This window comes from Palaemon carinicauda, chromosome 30 (genome assembly GCF_036898095.1).
Source record: "Palaemon carinicauda isolate YSFRI2023 chromosome 30, ASM3689809v2, whole genome shotgun sequence".
NCBI lineage: Eukaryota > Metazoa > Arthropoda > Malacostraca > Decapoda > Palaemonidae > Palaemon > Palaemon carinicauda.
The window spans coordinates 92,730,572-92,742,129 of NC_090754.1; positions in this window are offsets into that span (position 1 = coordinate 92,730,572).

An 11,558-nucleotide genomic window follows, 5' to 3' on the forward strand; every position below is an offset into this window, starting at 1 on the left:
AATAGGAGACTCTTACTCTTCTATTGTAGTGGAAGGTATGCAGCAGAAGAATAGAGATTTCTTTCTTCCATCATTTAAACTCCCCTCTTACTTGCTTATCACCTCCACCAACAAAACTGGAAGGAGGTTATGTTTTACCCCCTGTTTGTGTACTTGTTTGTGAAGAGCGTCCTGGCCACAGTAATGAAACAAGCAGGTATTATCTGTTATGCAAAAAGTAGGAAATTATTTAATTTTGGAAGGTCAAAGGTCAAGGTCATGGTCAAGAAAAATGTCAAGTTCACGTAATCAGCCGTAAGTTTGGGCATCGTTGTCACAGAGATTTCAAACTTGGTTCATGTTTTGAGGATATGAAAATCCACGCCAACGAATACATGTTAAGGTCAAAGTCAAGGTCGAGCTAAAGATCGAGAAATAAGCTACCTCGGCGGAGGTCTGCACTTTACTGAGTGCCCCTCTAGTTTCTACTGATGTGTATTATTTCAACGCTTTCCTCATAGCCCATCCCATTCCTTTAGGAAGAAAGAATCTATTCTATTTTTTATTAGGACAATAAAGACGTGATGCTCTTGGATGTAATGTTATCGTAATGAAGGACACTCCAAAATCAAACTATTTTTCCCTAGTCTTGGGTAGTGCCATAGGCTGTGTACCATAGTCTTCAACTGTCTTGGGGTAGAGGTCTCTTGATTTAGGGTACACTCGGGCACACTATTTTATCTTATTTCCCTTCCTCTTTTATTAACGTTTTTTATAGTTTATATAGGAGATATCTATTTAAATAGTGTTATTCTTCATAAAATAATTAATTTTTCCTTATTTCCTTTCCTCACTGGGTTATTTTCCCAGTTGGAGCCCCCAGGGCTTATAGCATCCTGCTTTTCCAACTAATGTTGTAGCTTAGCTAATAATAATAATAATAATAATAATAATAATAATAATAATAATATATGTGATTGTTAGTCAAATAGCTATTTCAAACCGCCAACAATGTAAGAAAGTACGTCACTGCGCTATTCCTGACCTTAGACGCTTCCAGAACGACTTGAGAATAAGTCATCTCGACTCGAGATAAGACCGACAACAATGGAGGAGCCAGAAGGGAATGATACCAAAGAAACAGTAAGAGGTGAGACAAAGAGTGGAGAGGAATGAAAGGTTAAATACACAGAAAAACAAAAGAAAAGTGAAAGTGTCACTTTAATCTCCTTCTTATATACATTAGTTGTCAGCAGCTCTTCTAGGAGAAGGACACTCCAAAATCAAACCACTGTTCTCTAGGCATGGGTAGTGCCATAGCCTCTGTACCATGGTCTTCCACTGTCTTGGGTTAGAGTTCTCTTGCTTGAGGGTACACTCGGGCACACTATTCTTTTTCATTTCTCTTCCTCTTGTTTTTGTGGAAGTTTCTATAGTTTATATCATCATCATCTCCTCCTACGCCCATTGATGCAAAGGGCCTCGGTTAGATTTCGCCAGTCGTTCCTATCTTGAGCTTTTAATTCAATACTTATCTGATTTTTGTATGTAATTTTAGGCGATTTGATTTCCAAATTTTACTTAACCTAGCCATTTTCTGATTTTCCTTTTTCAATGTTTCACTAAACTCTAATTCTAAAGACTGTAATGGAGATAGTTCATATAGTAGATATTTATTTTGATGTTGTTATTCCTCTTCAGATATTTTATCTTCACTTTTTTCCTTTCCCCACTGAGCTATTTTCCCTGTTGGAGCCCCTGGGCTTATAGCATCCCGCTTTTCCAACTAGGATTGTAGCTTAGCAAGTAATAATAATAATAATAATAATAATAATAATAATGATAATAATAATAATAATAATATTAGATGTACATTCATTCCTTTCTTTTCGACCATAAGAATCGACGTATAGGTTTGATTGAAAGCAAATGGGTGTTACAGACTAATACACACACAAACAAAGCCACTCCAACACCTTCTAAAACATAGCACACACCTCACACGTCTTGAACTGTCGACCTAACCGCACCAGGACGCCTCGCTGCTGGGAGGAAGGACGCTGGTGACTGGTACAACACATGAACATACGCTACCAGGGTCTAAGCAATGTCAGACAGGGCAGCTAATTTGGACTACGGTCTACCCCAAAGCCAAAGCTAAGTCATTCAAAAAGATGGCAACCGTGCTTACCCCGCTACAAAAATGTGAAGAGTACGTTAATAGAAGAAGATAAAGATGCATAACTTGAATTTCATTATTAGAGAAGTGTTATTTAGCACGTTTATGGTATTTTAATCAATAATTTCGCTCTTCTTGATAAAACTGTTTAGCTCTCTCTTATTTCTCTTGCCAAAATAACTGGCGGGTTAATCTGGAATTTATCAGTTATGTAATATAGCTTAATCTTTATTTTTTTAATCGTTTTTGAACGAATTACAAAAATATTTAGGAAGTTTGTAATAAGTTTTAATTCTTGAAAATGTTCTTAAATAAATTCTAAAAATTATGAATAAATTCTACATTGTGATAACAACGATTGTCGTTTTCATTGAACATTCTTAGTTTTACTCCTATTCATTTTCAGTCCAACATTTCTGCTTTCTCTATTCGAATCATCTATCATATTTTCTAATTCCTCCCATGATTCACTGAACACAACTATGTCATCTGCAAATTTTAAGTTGTTAAGTCTGTTACGTTGTTATATTTCACATTTCTCAGTATTTACTGGAGAGGCTTTGCAACTCTGGCCCAGTAAACATTGAATTGATACTAGTAGTATCGCTCGCTATTCGATGCAGGTTCTTCGAGATTAAAATTGAATGTTGAAATATTTCATTATCATTAACCTCTGCCAACGAAGTTGAAAGGACGTTATGTTTTACCCCCTGTTTATGTGTTTGTAATTTGTGTATTTGTTTGTGAACAGCTACCTGGTCACAATTTTAATCGTAATGAAACTTACAGGTATTTTCTGTTATGTAAGAAGCTGGATATTATTAAATTTTGGAAGGTCAAGGTCAAAAGTCAAGGTCATGGTAGAGCAAAATATCCAATTCACGTAATCAGCCATAAGTTTGGGCATCGTCGTCACAGAGACTTCAAAATTGGTTCATATTTGACTGTATAAAAATCCACGCCAATTAATACATGTTAAGGTCAAAGGTCAAGGTTTAGAAATAAGCTGCTGCGGTGGTGGTCTGCACTCAACTAAGTGCCCCTTTAGTCTTGTTAAAGATAATGAATTAATTAGATGCCATATAGCGACTGCGTACATGTCCTTCATTATAATTTTATTTAACAATTTCCCATAATTATACAGTATGTTGAAAACATACCCAGATACCTCATACCCCTGGTCCTATCCTGCTCAATAATTCGTCTTGGGTTATGTTGAATTAGTTTAAGAAATATTAGGTTAATGGTTACGAATTTTAAGGCCGTGAAATATATGCAGGCAGTCAAAATTTGCACCAAAATTATATTGTGTGAACATAAGTGAGAAGTTTATGTTGGCACATGGCAGAGTGAGAAATTTATGTTGGCACATGGGCAGAGTGAGAAATGTCCATTTGCATAGTGAGCAATTAGTTGTTTTGGCACAATAGCAGACTGAGAAATTTCTTATGTTAGCACATTTGTATAGAGTGAAAAATTATTTGTTGTGGCACATGGGCAGAGTGAGAAATTTGTTTTGTTGGCTCATTGGCAGAGTGAGAATTTTTTTATGTTGGCACATTCACAAAATGAGACATTTGTTATAGTAGAAGAAAGTTAAATTTGTCGGCACATTTACAGAGTGAGGGCTTCATGTTGGCACATTCGCTGAGTGAGAAATTTGATATGTTGATACATTTCCCCAGTGGTATAGTAACTATAACATAATTTCTCTCATGAACCTGCGGGTTGGTTACTGATACATTATGACACCTTGTTTGACATTTTATTGCCCACTATAAGAGTTTTTGGCACTGTTTCTTAGGTCTCATCTCCCTCTGCTGTCCAACTTCTTGTACCAACTTTCAGAATCCTTCATTAAAAAGAAGTATTGTGAGGCTTTGAGCTCAGTGAAACTGCTGATGATAATAATAATAATATTCCATAAATAAGTTATTTATGCTTTTAATACACTGTTGAAACCCCTTAATTTTAAGTGGAAATGCTCCGTAAGAAATATGCTGTTCTCAGGCTTATTTCAGTAAAATACAGGCGACCGTAATTTTTACCCTACTTTGATATTATCCTTTACGGGTTGGTGACCGTAATATCACTCCATTACGTCAATATCCGTTTTTAAAACTGCAAATGCCTGGCAACATGTATTCCAGGATTTTTCATGGTAATTTTTTAACATCAAAATTTCATATACAGTATTCTATAAAAACAGACTTGGAACTCCATTTATTTACTGGTATGCAAAGCTCTCGAATTAAATTATCAAGGTCAATGCCGTTCTGTGAGCAACTTTATTACCCTCCGATTGTGTTGACTTATCCACATTTGCTCGGGATCAATGACCTTAGATGTCAGGATGCCAGAAAACCTCAAATCAATCAATCAGTCCATATTTGCAGACAACGTAAGCATCGTATCTTCGACCTTCCTCCGCGCATAAACAAAGGGTCCCGTTTGGCATTGTTGTGACCAGGTGACTTACACGTCTACAAGTGTCTTGTCAATGCTCGATACTTGCTGTAGTCAGACATCAAGATTGTGAGGGGGATGGTCGAATTAATGCGTTCGTATTCTAAACCTTCCCGAGTGTCCAAAACATCTTGATGCTTGTCGATATATCCAAAGAATGGTTGTGTAAGGAATCTTTGGCTTGCGATACAACTCCCAACACCTGTGTGACCAAGTTGTGGAGTGATCTTCCTAATCACATAGTAGAATCGGTCGAGGGTCTGAGACTGACATATCTGTTATGTAAATTCAACTTTTTTATTCATCAGATTTTTATTTTTTTTTATTTTTCTTCTGAATTTTGCCCTGGACTTTGTTTCTTTTCCGTAATGAGCTATTTTGTCTTCAGTCCCCTCGAGCTTGAACATTGTCTTCCTATTTGAGAGGTTACACCTAGTCTTCTAGTAATGATATCAACTAGAGGGGCACTCAGTAAATCGCAGACCTCCGCCGTGGCAACTTATTTCTCAACCTTTTGTTCGACCTTGACCTTGACCTTTGACCTCAATATGTATTAATTGTCATGGATTTTCACACACTAAATTAGGAAATAACTTTGAAGTCTGTGACAACGATGTCCAAACATGTGGATGATTACGTGAATTGGACACTTTGCTTGACCGTGACCTGGACCTATGACCCTGACCTTCCAAAATTTAATCATTTCCATCTATTTACATAACAGTTAAACCCTGCAAGTTTCATTACTCTACGGTTAAAATTTTGACCAGGAAGCTGTTCACAAACAAACACAAACAAACACACAAACAGGGGCGAAAACATAACCTTCCAACGTCGTTGGCAGATGTAATAATAATAATAATAATAATAATAATAATAATAATAATAATAATAGCCACCATTGGCAAATGTTGCTTCTTAATCATATTTGACGCATGCAGTGAATTCTGAGTCTTGTCTTCTCCACCATGAGGCTTAATACTGAACAGTATTCTAGAAGTTTCATTCCACTTGTGGTTTACTTTTGACAGGTCTATTATAACATTGTTACTGATCTTTAAATATTTGATATTTCTCTGCATTATATAATTTATTTGTTATTCCCTTTTAGTGTAAAGAATTTTATGTCAATATATCAGATGGTTAAGGCTGTGAAATATTACTGCAGATGTGTTCACCCCCGCAATGATAAATGAAACAGTGACCGGTGTCTTGTCTTTCTCGTAACCACCCCTCACAGCGTAAGCAAATTATTATTGTTGAAATATAGTCATTTAAGCGGATAGTTTCCGACAGTTTATTGTCGTTCACGTACTTTATTGTTATTATGATTTTTTTAGATATTATTATTATTATTATTATTATTATTATTATTATTATTTTATTATTATTATTATTATTATTATTATTATTATTATTATTATTATGTACGATAAGATATCGGCTTTCGTCCAGCAGTTCTATAGCACAGCGAGATCTTTTCGCAGGAGTCGAACTGGTTGCGAAATGATGAAAATTACCCAACTACCACAGTCGTCGTAATGGTCATTTCGTCCAAGTGCCCTAACATAAGTGCCAGGCGCCATAGTCGGTGACACAATACTGCAGACTGACGCCTTCGGGAGACCGGGACGTCTCTACTTGAGTTTAGGAAGAAGTCTGCACGACTCCTAAAAGAAGTTTATTGGCGCCCGTTAAATTGAATTACCTTGGCCTGCTCTGTCTGAAACGCATTCTACTTTATACCAAGCTGCGGTTTAAAGTTTTCCGTTTATATATATATATATATATATATATATATATATATATATATATATATATATATATATATATATATATATATATATATATATATATATATACTTTTAGAAAGTGCATAGCAGACTGGAAATGTCCAGTTATCTTTCTTGAGGGTGCACTCGGGCACACTTTCCTTTATTATTTCTCTTCCCCTTGTTCAAGTTTATATAGTTTACACTATATAGGAAATATATATTCAATGTTACTGTTCCTAAAATATTTAATTTTCCTTGTTTCCTATCCTCACTGGTCTGTTTTCCCTGTTGGAGCCCCTTTGGTTTATGGGATCCTGCTTTTCCAACTAAGGTTGTAGCTTAGTAATTGATAATAGTTATAGTGATATGTAAAGGATGGTCAGAATTATGAAAAATCTTATGCAACATGCATAATGAACTAATTGAACGACGGTGCAATAGATTAATATCTAAATCAGGAATAAGAAATTTAATAGACCGTAAGTTTCTGTCCAACAAATTAAGATGAGAATCAGCAGCTGAAGATCAGACCGGAGAAATATACTCGAAACAAGGTAGAATGAACGAATTAAAACACTTCTTCAGAATACATTTATCACTGAAAATCTTAAAGAATTTAAATACTAAATCAAATATATTATTATTATTATTATTATTATTATTATTATTATTATTATTATTATTATTATTATTATTATTATTATTATTATTATTATTATTATTATTATTATTATTACTTGCTAAGATACAACCCTAGTTGTTCTAACATAAGATTAATTTATTTCTTGTCTTAGAAGTGCTTTTGACAGAATCAAATGCTTTCCAAGCTGTAGCAATAGATCCTTCTTGGAGATATTCTTACTACCATGAAATCTCCTTCGTCTATTATTAAATCAATTGTTAGGTCATCTTCTGCTGCTTCGTCTCTTTTCATACCTTTTAATGCTTTCTTTACTTCTCTTACAGCTCATGTGTTTCCTTATTTTTATTGGCTAAGTTTTCTTCTATCACTATTGTATAGCATTTTATAGAAATTCTTTGCTATATTTATCACTTCATCTCTTTTGTTGAAATTTCCATTTTCATCCTTTCGAGCAAACTTCTGTTTGTGCCCTGTTCCAATTCTTGGTTTCATCAATTTGATGCTTCTTCAATTCTTAGGCGTTTCCTCAATCTTGGGTTTATAGTTTCTTTATTATTTTGGATATTACTGCTAATTCTATTTCACCTCTTGAATTTTACCCTCATTTCCAATCTTTTCTTATTTTAGCTTTACCTTTTTCTTATTTAGGAACTTTTTCACGTATCTCTTGTGGTGACTCCAATACAAGTTTTGTTAAATTGCTTGATATTGAAGAGTGTATATGTATATATATATATATATATATATATATATATATATATATATATATATATATATATATATATATATATATATATATGTATATGTGTGTGTGTGTGTGTGTGTGTGTGTGTGTGTGTCTATGTGTGGGGTGTTACTACATTAAAGCAGATCTTTCCGATATAAACTATAAAAAGAGACTAGTGTCAGCCTGTTCAACATAAAAACATTTACTGCAAGTTTGAACTTTGGAAGTTCTCCCGATTCAACTACCCGATTAGGAAGATCATTCCACATAATCATAGGCATGTACGCTCTATACCCACACATCCACTCAACCCTAGTTGGATAGTGCCATAGCCTCTGTACCATGGCCTTCCACTGCCTTGGATTAGAGTTCTCATGCTAGAGGGTACACTCGGGCACACTGTTCTATCATATTTCTATTCCTCGTGTTTTTGTTTTAAGTTCTTATAGTTTATATGTGAAGGATCTAATTTAATGTTGTTACTGCTATCGAAATCATTTATTTTCATTATTTATTCTTCTCTTGTAGTTTTTTTACTTCCATTTTTCCTTTCCTAACTGGGCTATTATTCCCTGTTGTGGCCCTTGGGCTTATAGTTCTTGCTTTTCCAACTAGGGTTACAGCCTTGCAAATAATGAAATGAAATATTCGATTGTTCATTTTTAAGTTTCCTTGTTTAATTTTTTATATAAAGGTATAACATAAAAAATTCTATTAACTTGAAATATATTTACAAACTGAAACATAAAATTAACAAACTTCATGTTTAACACCAGGAACTTCTATAATAATATATAGGTCTATTGAAGATCTTGCGCGTATGATCAGGATCAGAAAAAGTGCTGCACGTGATTAAAGTCTGACGAAGAATCATGAGTATCTAAGGATGAAATATTTCAAGATCCAATGACTAAGAGTCTAAGGTCTAGGACCAAGAATGAAGACGACTGACCAAGGTCTAAGGAGTTCTGCAATATACAAACATATTTACAGCTATATAACTTGATATAATATAATTGGAAGTTCTTGACTGCAGAAAATACACAATGAAGTAAAACTTAATTCAAACCTTTTTGTTTACACATTATAAACTTTTAAACACTCACAGGTTAACATATCACATTTCCAATACACAAACAATCTTCTTTAGTTATACAGTATACACTTATAAACACTGAATCACTTTAACACACGACATTATATAATACACTAATACATTGAACAATTTATATAAAGGAGTTTTTTCAGTACTTAATGTTACGGATGGCTAGGTATCAGGTAGTGATTGGAGAAATGCCGGGGACTCTCCATGTTAAGGGGGGGGGGGAAGAAAAAGAATAAAAAAAGAAAAAAGGACAACCAAATAAACAAAGAAATAACTTCTTTAGTCCATGGAGTGAAAATATATACAAGAGATGGCAGCACAGCATTCCTCGACAATCATCATCATCAATTGTTTATTTTTTATTGTTAGCCAAGCTGTAACCCTAGTTGGAAAAGCAAGATCCTACAAGCCCAAGGGCTCCAACAGGGAAAAATAGTCCAGTGAGGAAAAGAAATTAATAAACAATATAAGAAGTAATGAAAATTAAAATAATAATAATAATAATAATAATAATAATAATAATAATAATAATAATAATAATAATAATAATAATAATAATAATAATAATAACAAAAAACGTGTTGCTCAAGTCGTACTTGGCCATAGAGCCGGTTCATGTCCTTATATGAAATATGTGTGTGTTGTGAATTCATACAGAAACCAAACCTCTTTTGCATATATATGTTGTCGTTCCATTAATATGTTTTTGCTGCTGTCTGTGCTTTGCCTTGTAAGGACTGGGTGGCATCAGCGGCTTCATAGAGATATCCTTAGAAGGAAAATGTCGCTAGGGTGTAGGTTTATTGTCATTCGTAAGATGGAAGGAATCGGCCATGGAAGTTTGCACCTGGATGGGCTATGCATGTTGCAGGTGTATAGATTCGGTTGAATCTTCTACAATGAAATCATCAACACTCAAACATTCCTACTTCCAGCAAGTGATAAGTCACTGTTGTTGTTGTTATTATTATCATTATTATTATTATTATTATTATTATTATTATTATTATTATTATTATTATTATTGTTGTTGTTGTTTTTGTTGTTATTATTTATTATCATTATTATTCTTCTTTATTATTATTATTAATATTATTTATTTTTATTATTATTATTATTATTATTATTATTATTATTATAATGATTAAAATTATTGTTTTTATTATTAGTTATTTTTTATCATTTATTATTATTATTGTTATTGTTATTATTATTAATGATATTAATGTTATTATTATTATTATAATTATTGTTATTATTATCATTTATTATTAGTTATTTTCTATTATTTATTATTATTATTGTTATTATTATTAGTATTAGTATTATTATTATTATTGTTGTTATTATTATTATTATTTATTATTACTTATTTATTATTATTATTATTTATTTTTATCATTATTATTATTATTATTATTATTATTATTATTATTATTATTATTGTTATTATTATTATTTATTATTAGTTATTTTTTATTATTTATTATTATTATTATTATTATTATTATTATTATTATTATTATTATTATTATTATTATTATTATTATTATTAGACTCCTAAAACTCTCCATCCATCCCTAGCTCACAAGAATGTCGAAATTGCAGACACTGTCTGAAACTAGATCTTGAACGGATCTTAAACTCCTGTCCAACAGATTGCTAGACAGGGACGTTCTCAAAACAAGGGTAGCATCTTTTGGTGGAGCCTCACCCAATGAAAAAAAGCTGTAAACATGTGTTTGTATACTGTATATGTATACATACATTTATTATTATTATTATTATTATTATTATTATTATTATTATTATTGTTATTATTATTATTACTACCAGCTAAGCTACAACCCAAGTGGGAACAGCAGGATACTATAAGAACAAGGGCCCCAACAAGGAAAAGTAGCCCTGTGAGGAAACTCCAACGACAATTTATTCAAAACAATCTAGAAATGATTTTCTTATCCAAGATAATTCTATCAAAAAAAAGCTGAAATTTTCATAATCTATATATATTTCGAGATTTTATATTCAAAGCTAAATTTCACGATTGCTAGACCATGTACATAGAAATGATGATCTCTCTTCGATTAGAGTATCTGTTAGCCTAAAATAGACCTTTTATTTTCTTTCATTGCTTCATTTCACAAGGTCTGTCGCATTTAGGTTAGGTTAGGATAGGATAGGATAGGATAGGTTAGGTTAGGTTAGGTTAGGTTCATTGCCAGGGATTCTTCATACCTGTTCGAGTCATGAATAACTTTCCGAGCCGTTCCATTAAAGGTTTAAAGGTCGCTCATGAATGGCGGAGGCAAGGGACAGTGACATTGCCCTATAGAGCAGGACAATGCCCTAGAGACTGACCATATATACATATGATCAGCAGCGCCCAAGCCCCACTCTCCAGCCGAGCTAGGACCAAGGAAGGCCAGGCAATGGCTGCTAATGATTCAGCAGATAGACCTATAGGCTCCCCCAAACCCCCTATCTTTAGCTCACAAGGATGGTGATGTTGCAGCGCCCAAAGAAACGAGTTTGAAGTAGAATAGCCAATGGCTTTACTAAAGAAATCAGTAGGCAAAGCTTATCTAGATGGCATGAAATGTCCTACCTTATCAGGAAGCAAACAGATAACCATCTCTTCTTCACCAGCACCGGTGCTATTCTGAGAACCTTATTTGGATAAT